Source organism: Diabrotica virgifera, chromosome 4, assembly GCF_917563875.1.
Source record: "Diabrotica virgifera virgifera chromosome 4, PGI_DIABVI_V3a".
Lineage (NCBI taxonomy): Eukaryota > Metazoa > Arthropoda > Insecta > Coleoptera > Chrysomelidae > Diabrotica > Diabrotica virgifera.
Window position 1 is genome coordinate 228,252,014 of NC_065446.1, and position 18,959 is coordinate 228,270,972.

The window sequence follows — 18,959 nt, forward strand, 5'->3', positions numbered from 1 at the left end:
ATATTACATTTACTTTTATTAAATACTTAATATTAAATATTTACAATGTACAAATTTTATTATAGTCTTTCCATACATCTTTTCTTAACTACTTGTTTCCATTGCTTTCTGTCTAAAGCTTTTTATTACTTTTTCGCAAGTCTTCATATACTCTGACATTTAATATCCTTCCTGTTCTATCTTTTCTTCTTGATGTATTGATTTTCGTGATAGTACCATCTTCAACATTCTTTCCTTTCCCATTCTTTCAATTTGTCCTAAATATCATATTCCATATGCTCTGATTGACATCATTATTTTTGACTCGTTATTTAAGTCTCTTATTCCATACAAAAAAAAAAAACAAATAGTCTGGCTAATTGACAAGCCAAAGCCAAAGCCATTATAAAATAAAAAAAGTCTCTTATTATTCTTTCTACTTTATTAATAATTTATTTTCACACCTCTGTATATTGCTTTTGTATTTTCTCTCCCATCTCTCTAAAAAGTCTATTTCTGATTTTTGTACCCATGTTTCAGATGCATATGTAGCTGTATGCCTGATAACTGTTTTGTAGATTATAATTTTTGTTTTTCTTGAGACATATTCGAATTTCATTAATGATCGCCACACTCCATACTTTTTGTTTGCTTTTGCTATTTTTGTTTTATCTTTCCTTCCCCGTGTCCCTTTTCACATAATTTCAGACTCACCTGAGTAAAATTTGAAACTCATTCGAATAGGCATTTTTCGCATTCTGTCTAAGGAGAAATTATCTTCCTTTTTATCTCTTTCTCCCATTATCATGCATTTTGTCTTTTCCTTATGTATTACTATTTCCTTATTTATTAGAAGACTAAACCTTTACCTCATTTCTAATATTCTTGATTAATCCTCTTAGTTCTTTCTTACTTCTCAGTAATAGTGTTAAATCTATGCATTGCCATACATTGATGGCCATGTTAAAAGGAAATATTTCCTGCACCTTTATTTCACTTTTTCTGATTATTCCTTATAGTATTAGATTAAAAAAAAGAGTCATTGATAATTTTTACCCTTACTGTAATCCTTCGTTTGTTTCAAAATTGCTTGGTTTATGCCCCTTGTTTGCTATTTCGTTTATTTTGTTATCTATAGGCATTTTTTTTTTCATCATGACGATTTTAATTAGTAGGCTTATCTCTTTCATTAGATCGTATATCTGTTGCCACTTTACCTTATCTTAGTCGTACTTGAAAAGTCAACGAACAGGACATAATACTGATGTTTATATTCGTAGCACGTAGTGCGGATTCCTTTTAGCGCAAACTTTTGGTCTGCCGTCGACCTATTATTTCTAAATTCTGCCTGATATTCGACCAACATATTTTCCTTATATTGATTTAGCTTTTCTTATGATTTGTGTCAAGATTGTCTAAACTAACTACTTATAACAGCGCGATATCTCTATTATAGTTGTCTCTACTATAATAGTCTTCACCTTTCATTTCGTCAGATTTTGTGTATAGGACATACCCCTGCTATCGCACACTCTGTTGACATTTTTCTGTTTCCCATGTGCTTTTATCAAGTTATGTATCTCTTTGGGTAGCCTTTTCTCTCCTACTTTTATCATTTCCGCCGATATTTCTGTTATTAGTTGAAAGACTGATAAATTTTCTGCTATTTTATTTTCGTTCAAATTTCCTAGACTTTTATTGTTTTCTCCCTTTATATCATTTTCTATTTCTTCCTTTGTAGAAGTTTCTATTACTATAAGGTCATATTCAATTTCATGGATTATTCTCCTTTCTTCTTCATTTTCGTATAACAGTTGCATAAAGTAAATTTGCCAATTTCTCATTAACTCCCTGGTTCATTTATTAATGTACCTACCTTCATCATTTTTCATAATATGGGATATTTTTCTTATATCCTTTTTCCATTGTTCTTGTTTCCTGGTAAAAGGATTTAATGCCTTTTGTTTGGAATCTTTCTTCGACCTCTTTTGAGTTCATCTTCATTGTATTTTTTTTGCCTTTCACATTATTTTAATCATTGTCCTCAATTCTCTGTATTCTTATCTACTACAGTCACTATTATTGATTACCTTTTTATTCTTATTTTTCCAATTGCTTCTACCATTTTTAGCATTTCTCCATCACATCATTCTTTTGTTTTTGTTATCCATTTTTAACTATTAACTAATTAATTTAACTAAGATAACTTAACTAATGTTTAACACTGCTTCCTGTATGTTTCCACTAAATCTTTTCAATCTCAAAATTTCAAACGACAAATGGACCCTCCTGGTATACAAAGACATGCTTCAATATTCAATCAGAGATGTTATCGACAAAAACGACAGAATCTTAGACAATTTATTAGATACCACTAAATAAAATATACCTCGAATCATTCAAATCTGAATTCCAAACTCACATAAGTCTCCTCAAACCTCTAGTTCCGTTAATCTTAAAAATACAGAAATAATGGCTGATACGAAACAATACGCTTTCCGAGAAAAACTTGAACTTATTAACGGTATAGGTTCAATATGGAAATCAATAACAATAACCGGAAACTCAGATTCGTCAGATGGCGAATATTTCAGTGAATGTATAAATTTAATAAGATACCTCGCGATGAGTATCAGATCGAAAACCTATTAAAAATTCAAATATCGGTTACCACCTCTTTCATTAAGAGTTTCAACGCGACAATCCGAAAATTACAAATAGATGAGGAAACCTTCAACAATAATATTAAAGAAATTAGAAAATCAATAATGAATATCTCTGACCAATTCAAATTCTATAAATCTCAAATCGATATGCTGAACTTTTGTGAATTGCTAATGGAAAGCTATTCATTTATCGAAGATTCGTTAAATGATATAGTAAATGCTATAACTTTTGCTAGATTAAAAATATTACATAGTTCAATTATTACCCCGTTTGATTTAATTGAATCGCTTAGGCATATATCACAAGCATTACAGAAAAATAATCTTCCCCTATCAATCTATACTTCAAATCTCCCTCAATATCTCGATATTATCGAATTACAGGCCTATCAATTAGACACAAGAATTGTGTTTGTCTTAAATATTCCTTTAAATGATGCAGAACAATATACTTTATATAGTCTCTATCCAATACCAATACTGGATAATCGAACAGGTTTACATTCAATTTTAACAAAAACACATAAATATATTGCGCGAAACGATGATTCTTTGTTATACCCTACAATAAATGGTCTTGAGTCATGCAAAACACTTCGAGCCAGAACCAAGATCTGTTATCCAATCGACAGCGACGCCAAATGCTAAGCCCAACTTCTGAAGCGACAAGAACGCCTTCCTAGAACATGCCAGACTTCCGTAATATTTGCCAAAGACTACACCGTTCAGAAGATCAGCTTGAATTTTTGTAATGAGCCCATTACAATCAAATGCTAATTCAGAGAAGTCAAGTCAGAAATCATCAAAACTAACCACGTGCTCAAACTACAACCCACGTGCGATGCCCTTATTGGTAGTACAAGAGTACACTCCCAGAAATTGATCGACGCTTACGACAATGTTACATACTAAAGTCATCCAGTTCAAATACCATTCAGTTGCTGCAATCACTTCTCAGACAAAATCTTTCCAAGACAAAAACCCAGTATCCATCTAAGCGACTCCATAGACGAAGAAGAGCAAATCGCACTGAATACCAATAAACAGACACTCTGGAAGTTGCTGCCACGCGTCAACTTCCTTCTAACAAGGGGAGCTGTTATATCCGTTTTTACCAACTAACCTTAATAATGAAGTACCTACTTATTTCCCATCAGGATATATCAGGTGTCAGCCATCTGAATCGACGCATCCAGTTTCAATGCCAATGTCAGCGAGAACTACTACGTCCAGGCTTTCTCACAACCTCAGCATTTTGTAAATCATATAAAACCATTTGCCGGTGTTTAATATTTGTTCGTAATAATTTAGATTTCATTCATGTAACTTTAATTCTTGTATTTTCAAAATAAAATATTTTTTAAAAAGTCTAAAAAGTTTTAAGTGATATAAAATATATAATCATTAACCGCTTCTATTGTGGTGTCGTTTAGTATTACGTTTCTATTATCTTGTGTGTTTGTCATTGTTTTTGTTTTGGCAAAATTCATTTTTAGACCTATTTGTTCGGATTCATTTGCTAGTTCGGTTAGCATGGTTTGTAGTTCTTCAAAACTTGATGCTATGACTACTACACCGTCTGCATATCTTGGGTGGTTTAGTTTCTTTCCATTTATGTTTATTCCCATGTTTGTCCATTCCATTGTTTTGAAAACATCTTCCAGTGCTAATGTAAATAGTTTAGGAGAAATAACATCTCCCTGTCGCACTCCTCTGTTAATTGGTATGGGTTTTGTGGTTTCTTCCAATTGTACTGTCATTGTTGCTTTCTTATATATATTATGTATTAGCATTCTGTATCTGGAATCTATTCTACAGTTGTTTATAGCTTTTTCTATTGCCCACATTTCCACGCTGTCAAATGCTTTTTCGTAGTCAACGAACGCTAAGTGCAGATCTATATGGTATTCGTTAGCTTTTTCTATTAGTGTCCTAATTGTTAGAAGATGGTCAGTGGTGCTATATCCCTTTCGAAATCCTGCCTGCTCTACTGGTTGATACGAATCCAATTTGTGTGTTAGCCTGTTGTTGATAATCCTCATGAATAGTTTATACGTTTGCGACAGCAGTGAGATGGGTCTGTAATTTTTTATGTCCTTTCTGTCGCCTTTCTTAAATAGCAGGATTGTAAGACTTTCGTTCCATTCGTCGGGTATTTCTCCTTTATGTAGACACTGATTAAACAGATTTCTTAATGTTTGTAAGATTTCTTCTTTCCCTTCTTTCAACATTTCAGCAAGAATTCCATCTGGTCCTGGTGCTTTGTTGTTCTTTAATTGTGATAGTGCTGCTTCTATTTCATAATTTTCTATTTTTGGTAATGTTTCTGAGTTTACATTCGTGATTGTTTTCGTGATATATTCCTGAGTGTTGAAGTTTGCGTCTTTCTTTGAGGTGTATAGTTCTTTAGAAAACCTTTCTACTTCTTCTGATATCTTATCTTTTCTCCTCTCTTCCCGTCCTGTTTCATCCTTTATTGAAATGAGTAGTGGTTTCCCTAAATGGTCGTAAGCATTTTAGGCCCTTATTTCTCTCAATTACTGTTTACTCATTTATTGTTTTATAAATAGTCGAGAGTTTGAGTCGATAAGCCAAGGAGTACGGACGTGTGTGGCCCAAGACAGCGGCGATATATAAATTTCGTGTATCGGAAAATATCACGTTTTGTCGAGGTCAAATGTAATTAGTGATTTGGATATCGGAAACAAAAACGATAAATCGATTGTTTACAAACTTAAATAAATTGAACTAGTTAAAAAATATATTTGGGGAATAGTGTAATATAAATAGTATTATTATAGTATAGTGAATAAATAGTAATAATTATAGTGAACAACGTAAGTAACAAAATTAACAAAAAAGGACTAAGGTAAGATTTCTAGTATAACTGCACAGTTCAGTAAAAGTCTCTGAGAAAAGTTTAGGCCTCTGCAGGGTGGCCCTGGGAATAAGCTTTTAACGCGGAGACTGTTGAATAAAATTAATTTCAGAAATGAAGGAAGTAACGAAAATACTGGAAGATATGAGAAAGGACATAAAAGAAGATATAAAAGAAATAAGACAGGGGCAGGAAGAGTACCTGCAAGTAATTCTCTCTCTCCTATGGCGCTACAGCCCAAGTCGGGCCCTGGCCTCCCCTAGCATCCGCCTCCAAGTATCTCTGTCCCTGGCTGCTCTCCTCCAGTTGTCAACCTGCAAGTAATTATGCATTACCTGCAAGTAATTATGGAACTGAAAAGAGAAAACTCAAGCTTAAAGAAAGAAATATTGAAACTGAATGAACACGTCAAACAATTAGAGAAAGATAAAAGGAAAAATAAGTCTACAAAGCACAAATCAAAAAGACATGAAAACTGAAATAAAGAATTTCATAAGAAATGAACTAGAAGTGGAACCAGAAATCAATCAATAATCTTTATTTCATCTGACTTTTAGAAGTATTGAAATGCGTCAAATACAATCTATCAGTAAAAAACTATAAGTACATAAAAACAGTTAACATAAATACATATAAAATATACACAAAAGCATACAAATTGTTAAAATAAAATTGTGATAGTGCTGCTTCTATTTCATAATTTTCTATTTTTGGTAATGTTTCTGAGTTTACATTCGTGATTGTTTTCGTGATATATTCCTGAGTGTTGAAGTTTGCGTCTTTCTTTGAGGTGTATAGTTCTTTAGAAAACCTTTCTACTTCTTCTGATATCTTATCTTTTCTCCTCTCTTCCCGTCCTGTTTCATCCTTTATTGAAATGAGTAGTGGTTTCCCTAAATGGTCGTAAGCATTTTAGGCCCTTATTTCTCTCAATTACTGTTTACTCATTTATTGTTTTATAAATAGTCGAGAGTTTGAGTCGATAAGCCAAGGAGTACGGACGTGTGTGGCCCAAGACAGCGGCGATATATAAATTTCGTGTATCGGAAAATATCACGTTTTGTCGAGGTCAAATGTAATTAGTGATAATAGAAATAAAAGAAGTTAAGAAAATCAGCGAAAACAAATGCCTAGTGGAATTGTTAGATACAGAAGGAAAAACGAAAGTAATAGAAAATAAACATAAATTAAAGAAAAAGAGAAATCTAGTCTATATTAGCAATGATCTCACCGCAAAAGAAAGGGAAATAGAGAAAGAGAGAAAGGGAAAGAGAAAGGAGAACTCGAAGTCAGAAATATGAAAAATTCAAAAAACTGATATATGATAATACGACGGAAATAGTGAAGACGAAAATGGCAGGAATAAGGACAAAGAAAACAAACAACGATAATAAAATAAAAAATATTAAAGGAAAACAGCAAGGGCGTGAACTAATAAATAACGAAACGATAGAAATAGGTATTTGGAACACAAGAGGAATAAATGGTAAAGAAGAGGAAATAGTCGAAGAAATGAAAAAACTGAAAATTGACATATTAGGAGTCACAGAAACAAAGAAAAAAGGAACAGGAATGAAAGAAATAAAAGACGGATACAATATATGGTGGTCAGGAGTGGACCAAAGTAGCACAGCGAAAGCAGGAGTAGCAGTAATTGTAACTCCATCCTACATGAAAAACATCATCGATGTCCAATTTACAAACGAGAGGATTTTAACAGTTGAACTAAAGATTAAACAAGAAAAGTATAGTTACATCATAACATATGCACCAACTGATAATACAAACACGAATGAAAAAAATGAGTATTTTGAAAAACTTCAAGAAATAATAGACAAGACAGAGAATAACAATTTAATAATAATGGGCGACATGAATGGAAGAGTGGGAAAACAAAATGCTGGTATAGAAAAATGGCTAGGAAAAGAGGGAGAAGACACGAGAAACGATAATGGAACAAGGACTATAAATGTATGCATCGAAAAGGATCTGATAATAGGGAATTCAAAGTTTACACACAAAGACGTCCACAAATACACAAGGTGAGAGAGGGGTAGAGGCGAGAGATTAATAATTGATTATTTCCTAATTAACTCCGAGATATGGAAAGCAGTAAAAAATATTAAGGTAAAAAGAAGCGCAGAGATTGGAAGTGACCACTATCTAGTCAAAATGAGCTTTAGAATAATACAAGACATACAAAATAACAAAAAGAGAAAAATAATAAAAGAAAAAATCAGAAGCTACAAACTGAAAGAAATAGAAGTTAAAAAGAGATACCAGAAATGTCTAGAGGAACATAGGAAAAGAGAAAATAAGTACCAAAATATAGAAGAAAGATGGAAAGATTATAAACATAGTGTATTAGTAGCTGCAAAAGAGAGCTGTAGAGTAGCAAAAATAAGTAATAACCCCAAAAAACGCACGGCATGGTGGACAAAAGACTTAGAAAAAATAGTACAAGAAAAGAAACAACTGTGGAAAAAATACTTAACAGACAGAAAGCAAGAAAGCTATGACAAGTACAAAGAGAAAAGAACAGAAGTTAAACAAATGGTTAAAAATAACAAAGACAGAACGTGGGTAGAATTTGGAAATAAATTAAAAGAAGCATTCGGTGAAAACCAGAAATTGTTCTATAACACACTTAAGAGCTTGAGAAAACCAAAGCCAAATATATTGAAAAACATGAAGGATAAGAATGGAACCATACTCACAGAAGAAAATGAGATTATGGAGAGGTAGAGAGAATACTTTGAAGAACTGTTGGAAGTGGAACAAGTAGAAGGAAATAAGTTAGAACAAAACAAAAATCAACACACCCACAAGAGCAACAGGAACAGATAGAAAATATAACACAAAAAGAATTAACAAATGCAATCAACAAAATCAAGCTGGGAAAAGCACCAGGACATGACGATATAACTGCAGAAATGGTCAAATAAATGAATGAAAAAAGACAACAAGAATTATTAAACATCATGAACCAAGCTAAGAAAGAAAAGAAAGTACCACTAGACTGGCAGATAGGCATTATAACACCATTGTATAAAAAAGGAGATAGCAAACAATGCTCAAACTATAGAGGAATAACACTAGGAAGCACAGTAGGAAAACTTTATGCTAGTATACTAGAAAACAGGCTAAGAGAAAAACTAGAGAACACCTTTGAGGAGAGCCAGAGTGGTTTCAGAAAAGAAAGAGGGACGAACGATCAGATTTTCATAATCAGAAAAATAATAGAAAAAGCTCTTAAAACAGAAAAAGAAATACATGCATGTTTCATAGATATGGAAAAAGCTTTCGACAGAATTAAAAGAGAAGATATTTGGAAAATACTAGAGAAGAGAAAAATTGAACAAGGTCTAATAGGATGCATCCAGAGTTTATATGAAAAAACGAAAAGCTATGTAAGGACAAGAAATGAAAAATCAAAAGTATTCAACAGCAACATTGGATTAAAACAGGGTTGTGTCCTGAGCCCACTACTCTTTAACCTAATACTAGATGACGTAATAAAAAACTGCAAACACAAATGGAGAAAATATAATGTAGGATATTGGAAGTTGAGAATGATACAAATGACAGAACTATGCTACGCAGACGACCTGGTGATCATTGGGGAGTCAGAAAAACAATTACAAGAAAATATAAACATATTGTGACGCCTCACAACCCGGCCTAATTATTCTCGATGCTTCCCGGGGTTACGAGTAAAGGCCAGACCTTCCACGGCGATTCGAGGCGACCGCTGTCAGAGTATTTAAGAACAGGAATTCGAGCACAGGCCAGTCAGTCAATGAACGAGCCGCGACGCGTGATATAATTGTATTCGACTCGGATTTAGTGAAATGTATTTATTAGTTATCGTAATTATTATGTTGAGTTAATTAAATCATAAATTTGAGTTTGTAAATAAATTAAATGTGTTAGTTGGTGTTATTTGTAATTATTAAAATAAATAAGTGATGTAAATAAAATAATATAAGTAAGTCTTCCTTTATTTAAACTAAACTTAGTGCCTAAAGATATAAATAAATAAAATAGTAGAGTCAACCGCGTAAAAAGACAATTACACCACAAGTGGTCAGAAGTGGATAAAAAATAAATAAGTAAATAAGCTCGGTTTAATACAGTGTGGAATCTTTAATAATAACTAAATATAAATCGTAATAAATAAAGTGTGTGATCATGCCTTCCTTGTGTAAGCTAACAATTGCAGACCTGAGACTTGAATTGGAAGAAAGGGACCTGAGTTCTACTGGCAAAAAGGCTGATCTAGGTGAACGTCTGAAGAACGCACTAAAAGAAGAGGGTCATGATCCAGAAACTTACGTGTTTGAAGACAAGCATGCTGCTTTAATTTCGTCAATAACATCGTTAGAGAGCAAAGTTTCTAGTGAAATCTCCCAAGTTTCCTCGGATGTTTTGAAAGTTTCTACAGACATTACATCGTTAGAGAGCAAAGTTTCTAGTGAAATCTCCCAAGTTTCCTCGGATGTTTTGAAAGTTTCGACAGACATTACGTCGTTAGAGAGCAAAGTTTCTAGTGAAATCTCCCAAGTTTCCTCGGATGTTTTGAAAGTTTCGACAGACATTACATCGTTAGAGAACAAAGTCTCGACAGACATTACATCGTTAGAACACAGAGTTTCTAGTGATATTTTGAAAGTTTCGGGTGATATTTCATCCCTTGAAAGCAAGATGACTGACAAGATCTCTAAAGTCACTTCGGATTTTGACGACAAGATATCGTCCATAAAATCTACTTTTGAAGAAAAGATCAAGGAAATAGAAAAGAAAATGGAGGAAACTGAAAAAGTAGACAAAGGGATGGAACCCATCTTAACAGACATTAAAGATGATGAAACCAAATACAAACTGGAGCCACGGTCGATAGTTGAAGGGAGTGTAGGTCATGCCCGTGTTAAGGTGCCAAATTTCGACGGAAAGTCATCATGGAACAACTATATGAAACAGTTCGAATCGGCGGCCAGAGCGAACGGATGGTCCGAAAAAGAAAAAGCTGTAAACCTCACTATTGCTCTTCGAGGCGACGCTTTGGATGTCCTCCAGACCATAGCCGTAGAGGAGACAGATGACTTCGAGCAGCTTAAAAAGAGACTGAATATGCGATACGGGCACGAACATTTAGAGCATGTTTATCAGTCGCAGTTTAAAAATCGAAGACAAAAGAAAGATGAAGCTCTTGAAGAATACGAGGTCGATATTGCCAGGTTGGTACGATATGCATATCCAACAGCTGCCGAAGACATGATGGAAAAGTTGGCTGTTCAAACATTTATTGATGGCCTTCGTGATCATGAAATGCAAAGAACACTGCGATTAGCTCGTCACAAGACGCTGGTCGATGTCTTGTCTGCCGCCCTCGAATACGAATCAGCTACCCAGGCCTCTGGTGGGTACAGTAAAGTGAGGACTGTGAAAGAGGAACAGGATGAGGACAAACTTGACCAGCTTGTTAATATGATGAAAGACATTGCATCCAAGAAAACGAAGACCATAAGGTGCTGGAACTGTGGGGAAATGGGACACGTACGGAGTTCATGTAAGTACCCTAGGTACAATAACAATAAAGAGACTCACCAGCAGGAAAACTAGAACGGGTCGGCCTTAGGGGGGCAGCTTCGACCCGCAACTTTTCCAAAGACCCTCTCATACTAATAGCTTCTTTGAAATGTCGTGAAGATAGTGTATATGTGGATGGAGAAATAAATGGTAAAAAGTATACGTTGTTGGTGGATACCGGAGCGACCAGGACCATTATACGACCGTCAGTTTTAAACAGCCGTAAGAAACTCTTACCAACGAGGTTGCGACTGCGGACTGCCACAGGTGAAAACGCCAACACCCATGGAGAAATCCAGATACAATTAGGGATTGGAGCAGAAAAGTTCGTCCATACTGTCATAGTTGCAGACATCGAAGAAGATGTTATATTAGGAATGGACGTAATGAATTTGCATGGATTTCAATTGGATTTTAAGAATAGGGTAATCAAAGTTGGCAACGAGGAGGTATTTCTTCATCCACATGATGACAGAACTGTGCTAGCAGCCATTAAAGAAGATACAGTTGTGCCTGCGAGGAGTGAAACGATCATCGTAGCGCGGCTACAGGGAACTGTAGAAGAAGGAACGCCTGTTATGATGGAGCCATGGAACCACGACGAGGAGGTTGGCCGAGGAATCATAATTGGAAAGGAATTGGTTACTTCTGCTAAAGAAATTCCCGTGAGATTGATTAATGTCAATGACTACCCGGTGACCATCAAGAAGGAGACAAAAGTAGGAACTTGTGTACCCGTGACGTCCATAATCCGTCAGACAACAACATCAGATAATTCCAACGACAAGTTCGACCAAATGGTTGCAATTGCAGGCCAATCTCTGAATCAAGTGGAGAAAAGGAAATTAAGGGAATTTCTTAGGCAATATCGTGACATATTCGTACCGAAAGGAGGAAAGACAGGAAGAACGACAGTTGTCAAACATAAAATTGACACTGGTACCGCTAGGCCAATTCGTCAATCAGCTCGACGATTACCACAGGCGAAGAGAGAGGAAGCTGAAAGGATTGTTCAAGAAATGAAGAAAGACGGGGTGATAGAAACTTCTACGAGCCCATGGGTCTCTCCGGTGGTCCTGGTCAAGAAGAAAGATGGAACTACGAGGTTCTGTGTGGACTACCGTTTGTTGAACAATGTTACCAAGAAAGATAGTTATCCTCTGCCTCGGATCGACGACACGTTGGACACATTAGCTGGAAGTAAATTGTTTTCTACGTTGGACTTGAAGTCTGGATATTGGCAGGTAGAAATGGATCCAGTGGACAAAGAGAAGACGGCCTTTACGACAGGATCTGGATTATGGGAATTCAACGTTATGCCGTTTGGACTCTGTAATGCTCCTGCGACATTTGAGAGGCTGATGGAAAATGTGTTGAGAGGGTTATCTTGGAAAACATGCCTGGTGTATTTAGACGACATAATCGTTTTGTGGGAGACGTTTGAAGACCACCTGAAGAATTTAGAAGACGTTTTTAATCGACTTAAAGCTGCCCAGTTAATGTTAAATCCCAAGAAATGCCAGCTATTTCAAAGTAAAGTCAATTATTTAGGCCATATAGTCAGTAAAGAAGGAGTGGCCGTGGACAAAGGAAAAATCGATTCCATTAAGGAATGGCCTGAACCAACTGATAAACATCAAGTAAGAAGTTTTCTGGGACTATGTACTTACTACCGGAGATTCATTAAGAAGTTTGCAGATATCGCTAAGCCATTAACGCGACTTACAGAGGAAGCAAGGGATTATTGCTGGGATGGAGACTGCCAAACGGCCTTTGAAACTTTGAAGAGGCATTTAATTACAGCGCCAATATTAGGGTATCCACTGCCAGAAGGAGAGTTCATCTTGGATACGGATGCAAGCAATGTGGGAATTGGAGGAGTGCTGTCGCAGATCCAAGGAGGACAGGAATGAGTCCTTGGATATTTTAGTAAAGTGCTTTCAAAACCTGAACGAAATTATTGCGTCACGAGAAGAGAACTTCTAGTAGTAGTAAAATCAGTGGAACACTTCTATCAATACCTCTACGGAAGGAAGTTTCTAATCCGAACCGACCATGCCGCCCTTAAATGGTTAATGCAGTTTAAGAATCCAGAGGGTCAGATAGCCAGATGGATTGAACGACTTCTAGAATATGATTTCAAGATCGAGCATCGGGCCGGAGTTAGCCACAGGAACGCTGATTCTCTATCTAGAAGACCGTGTCCAGCAGAATGTTCCCATTGCAACAAAACAGAGTCAAAGGAAGCAGCAGTACTAAGAACAACAGTGGTCAACGACGAGTGGACGCCTACCAAGATCAAGGAAGAACAAGAAAAAGATCCAGTTTTACAGAAGATTCGAAAATGGAAAGAAGAAAATCGTCGACCATCTTGGCAAGAAATATCAAGCCTAGGCTCACTAGTTAAGACGTATGGGGCCCAGTGGGACTCATTTATCTTGGAAGACAGCTTGCTTAAACGAATAATAGAAAATAATGATGGTTCGGTGAGGAGAACACAGTTGGTCATTCCAAAGAGCAGAGTAGCCGAAGTACTTCCGTCAGTTACACGACAGTCCATCAGGAGGGCATTTTGGTGTAAAGAAGACCCTTCAGAGAATTCGGGAACGATTTTATTGGATGAATAGTTCCGACGATGTGAAGGACTGGTGTAAGAAATGTACTACCTGTGCTACAAGTAACGGGCCCTACCGGAAAAGAAAGGCTCCTATGAGACAGTACAATGTTGGAAGTCCGTTTGAAAGAATAGCTTTGGATATTGCCGGGCCATTTCCAGAAAGTGACAATGGATGCAAATATATGTTGGTGATAATGGATTACTTCACGAAGTGGGTGGAGATCTACGCAATTCCAGACCAGAAGGCCGCCACTATTGCAGATGTGTTAATCAAAGACTGCATCAGCCGATTTGGAGTACCTCTGTAGATCCATAGTGACCAAGGAAGGAACTTTGAGAGCGATCTATTTCAAGGAATCTGTGATAAACCAGGCATGAAGAAGACAAGGACCACGGCCTATCACCCGCAATCGGATGGAATGGTGGAGCGTATGAATAGGACAGTCGGCAAGTATTTGACAAAGATGGTGTCCAATCATCAACAAGACTGGGACCAGTACCTTCCGTTCTTCGCAATGGCCTATAGATCTGCTGTTAATGAATCAACTGGCCAAACACCAGCAAAAGTCCTATTTGGACGTGAGATGCGTCTACCCTGTGATCTAGAGTTTGGATGTCGACCTGGAGAAGATGTTGCTGGTGAGGATTACGTGAATGAATTACGAAGAAGAAGAAGAATGGACGATATACATGAGTTGGTCCGGTCTAACCTTCAGATCGCTAGCGACCGCATGAAGAAACGATACGATACCCAAGCCGAGAAGGGATGTTTTAAGGAGAACGACAAAGTCTGGCTTTACAATCCAAAGAAGCGAACAGGTTGTTCTCCCAAGTTGCAGCAGTTCTGGGAGGGTCCGTACCTCATTGTCAAAAAAATCAATGACGTTATCTACCGAATAAGCAAGATTCCTAAGGGAAAGCCGATGATAGTCCACCATAACCGGTTGGCGCCGTACGAGGGAGACCACGACGTAGATGAAGAAGTGGAAGTCAACCAAATTCGAGGAATACCTGACCTTACCTTTGAAGAGTTCATGGGTGCCTACGGAGGTACCGGTAAAGCAAGACATGGTGTTACCACTGAAGAAAAGCGAGATCTTCTCGCACTTCCCGATGACTATTCGCTGGCCCATACCATCCCGGCCAGTATCAAAGACGCACGAGGGTTGGCATCCGCCTTCCGAAGGAAGTTTGGTCGAGTTGCAGAACTTCAATGCCAACTGCCAGCTCCTGGCAAAGCATTGAAACTCCAAGATGCATCACGTTACCTATTCTATCTGGTAACAAAAGACACTGTCCGTGACCAACCTACCTACCAAGATGTATGGGATGCATTAATTCAATTGAGAGAGCACGTGTTGGAGTCCGACGTGCAAAAGTTAGCCATGCCAAAGTTAGAATGCAGCCAATTAGACTGGAGAGTTATCCGAAATATGGTAGAAGAAATTTTCCAAGACACCGAGGTCCAGGTGTTAGTCTGTTGCAATCTGCATGGTTACTGATGCGGAGAGAAGACGATACCTTGCCACTTTTATACAACTAGGAGTTGTACAAGAGGGTTCAGTTGCTGATACCAGCATCCAGTTCCAGTCCAGACAAGGTTCCAGGAGGAACCATATTTTAAGGAGGGGGCAATGTGACGCCTCACAACCCGGCCTAATTATTCTCGATGCTTCCCGGGGTTACGAGTAAAGGCCAGACCTTCCACGGCGATTCGAGGTGACCGCTGTCAGAGTATTTAAGAACAGGAATTCGAGCACAGGCCAGTCAGTCAATGAACGAGCCGCGACGCGTGATATAATTGTATTCGACTCGGATTTAGTGAAGTGTATTTATTAGTTATCGTAATTATTATGTTGAGTTAATTAAATCATAAATTTGAGTTTGTAAATAAATTAGATGTGTTAGTTGGTGTTATTTGTAATTATTAAAATAAATAAGTGATGTAAATAAAATAATATAAGTAAGTCTTCCTTTATTTAAACTAAACTTAGTGCCTAAAGATATAAATAAATAAAATAGTAGAGTCAACCGCGTAAAAAGACAATTACACCACAATATTGTATGAAGAGCTAAAAATCAGGAAACATGAAAATAAACAAAGAAAAATCAAAAACAATGATAATTGGAAGACAAAACGGAAAACACAAAATAGAAGTAGATGGCAAGCAACTTGAACAGGTAGACAGATATAAGTATTTGGGGGCAATCATAAGCCGGAATGGAAAATTAGAAGATGAGATAAATGAAAGAATTGGAAAGACTGGTAAGCTGTACAACAGTATTAAGAGTAACTTTTTAAAAAAGAAAGAAATACCTAAGAATATAAAGACCGAAATAGTAAAAAAGATTGTGAAACCCACTCTAACCTATGCCTGTGAATCTTGGGCATTAACAAAAAGGCAAAAGAATAGACTAATAAGCACAGAACTGAGATTTTTGAGAACAATAGAGGGAAAAACAAGGAAAGATAAAATTAGAAATCAAACCTTTAGACAAAATCTGAAAATACACCCAGTTACAACAACAATCGAACAAGGACAACTTAGATGGCTCGGACATGTACTGAGAAGAGGAGAAGAAAAAATAGTAAGACAGATATATGAAGCGAGAGATATGGGAAGAAAGAAGAGAGGAAGGCCAAGAAAGACGTGGACAGAAGAAGTGAGGGAAGCGGCCACAAAAGAGGAATAAAATGGGAGGAAACAAAAGCACTGGCCATGGATAGAAGGAAATGGAAGGAAATGTGGAAGAAAACGACGGAGAACCTAACTCCGTAACAACTCACACCGAAAGGTAGACGAGTTCTGGATTAAGTAAGTAAGTAGTATAAATAAATATCTAACGAATACTTTAGTTAATTTAAGGACCTTTAAAAAATCTTAATAATGAGATAAATCCCATTACACTAGAAAGAGATAGTTATTCCACTCTATCTTTGCCCATGCATGAAATTATTCACGAATTACTTTTTATACTAGGTCTCTTTTTTACTCACAGAAACTAGTATCGCAAAATTAAGCCACTTGTCCATAGAAACATCAATAAGTTTCACAAGGATAAACAATATGGCATGTCGTTGATACCTTGTTTATTATGAATATTAACGTTTATGATTTTAAATGACAGTGACATTAGCGCATTTGTTGGTTATTATTTGAATTTATTGTTTATTTGGATTTTCAAATTATTTAACTTTTAGTCTTTAGATATATAATGTTACTGTAATTTTTATTTTCAAACATAATTATTGTTAAAACGACTAACTACTGTCCTCTCTTAATTTGATTACTTCCTGTAAGTACCTATTTTTTTTTACTCAATAAACGATAAACGTGACAAGTAATATTTATGAAATCCACAAGGAAAAGAAAAATTTTCCTGTAGTTGGGCTGTATACCAAAAATCGGAAAAAAATCCTTTGTAAAAGGTATAAAATTTTTTATTAAAAATCTCTTTAAGGGCCGCATCACAAAACGTTTTCGATTTCATAGAAAAATCATCATCAGTGCTAAAACCTAAAAGTAAGTATAACCGTTTTAATGAATGCAAAGTTGATATTTAAACTTTGACTAAGGTTAAAAATTTAATGCAACTATACAGGGTGTCCCGAAAAGATTGGTCATAAATTATATCACAGATTCTGGGGTCAAAAATAGGTTGATTGAACCTCACTTACCTATATAAAATAGTGCACACAAAAAAAGTTACAGCCCTTTGAAATTACAAAATGAAAATCGATTTTTTTTTATATATCGAAAACTCTTGGAGATTTTTTATCGAAAATAGACATGGCATTTTTATGGCAGAAATATCTTAAAAAAAAATTAAAGTGAAATTTGTGCACCCCATAAAAATTTTATGGGGGTTTTGTTCACTTAAACCCCCCGAACTTTTGTGTACAATGCCAATTAAATTACTATTGTGGTACCATTCGTTAAATACAGTGTTTTTAAAACATTTTTGCCTACTAGTATTTTTTCGATAAGCCAGTGTTTATCGAGATATTTTGAATATTTGTCGAATCCACCACATATTTGTATATTGTTAAGTACGATTATAGAGACCTGTTAATAATATGAAAATTTATTTATAATTTACAGTTTTAGTGAACTATTTTAAATGGGAAATAAGCCACAATTTTATCAAAAAAATGAATTTATTAACGTTTCGACGCCCAAGTCGGGTGTCATTGTCAAAATACAAAATAATACTAAATAAACAAAAATGTTGTTGCTTAGTAAAAAATTCTTCTAATAATTTATTTAATCTGACTCATTTATATCGGCAATTCAGGCATGTATTATACATTTTAAAGTAGAAGACTTTAAAATGATATTGCCAATATTGATGAGTTGCGTTCCTGGGACGACTTTACTAAAAGATAGTTCATTCGATTACATGAAATCAACCCCAACTTAAGAATATAACTCAAGATATTACAATTTTTCTTCTACCCTTTGACTATTTTCTTCTAATTTTTGTTCTACTTTTTGACTATTTTCTTGTAATTTCTGCTCTAATGATTTATTATGTTCTTCTGTTTTTTGACTAGTCTCATCTAATTTTATTCTCATTTTCTTGTTGTTTTCATCTAAGTGAATTAATTTTCTTTCTATTTTATTATTATTTTCTTCCATCTTTGTTAATATTAATTCCATGAATCTTTCAAGCTCAGATTTTTCTTCTTTCTGTTCTTCTTCTTCCTTTGTCGTCTTCGAAACAGATCTACGTCCATCTGCCATTTTGTATTATATATCAGACTCAAAATTTTAATATGTATTATTTAATATGTGACAATTTTGCCCTATATTTATCTTATCGCCCCACGTTGGTTGTGCCAATTATTATATATTTTTATATGTTAATTACAATTATTTATTTTATTTTAAATTTTATTATTTTTTTATTTTTAATATGTTACTTATAATTTATTTAATTTATTATTATTTATTTATTATATTGAATTATAATATTTATTATTATTGATTTATAAGATTTTAATATTGATTTTGCCCGGCGCCATCTATTAATCACTTACCTAACTAGCTCAGATTTAATGTAAAAACCTGCATGAAATCTCCTATCTGTGGAGGTGTGGGGGAAAAGATTTCTGAAATTCTAATTGAACAAGACGACACAAAAAATAAAGTCATCATCTGAGATATGTTCCAATCTCTACTGCAAAATGGTGGATAAAACAAAACACTGTCAAATATGTACGCAAAAT

General features: G+C 35.4%; 1 protein-coding gene across 1 annotated transcript in view; it reads right to left on the reverse strand.

The window, feature by feature from the left end:
• Positions 1-18,959, reverse strand: part of LOC126884101 (zinc finger protein 678-like) — a 55,091-nt gene that overhangs the window by 22,514 nt on the left and 13,618 nt on the right. The window contains exon 2 of the mRNA XM_050649890.1: positions 5,725-5,837. The gene's annotated coding sequence lies outside the window, so the exon portion shown is untranslated. The remainder of the gene's footprint in view (positions 1-5,724; positions 5,838-18,959) is intronic.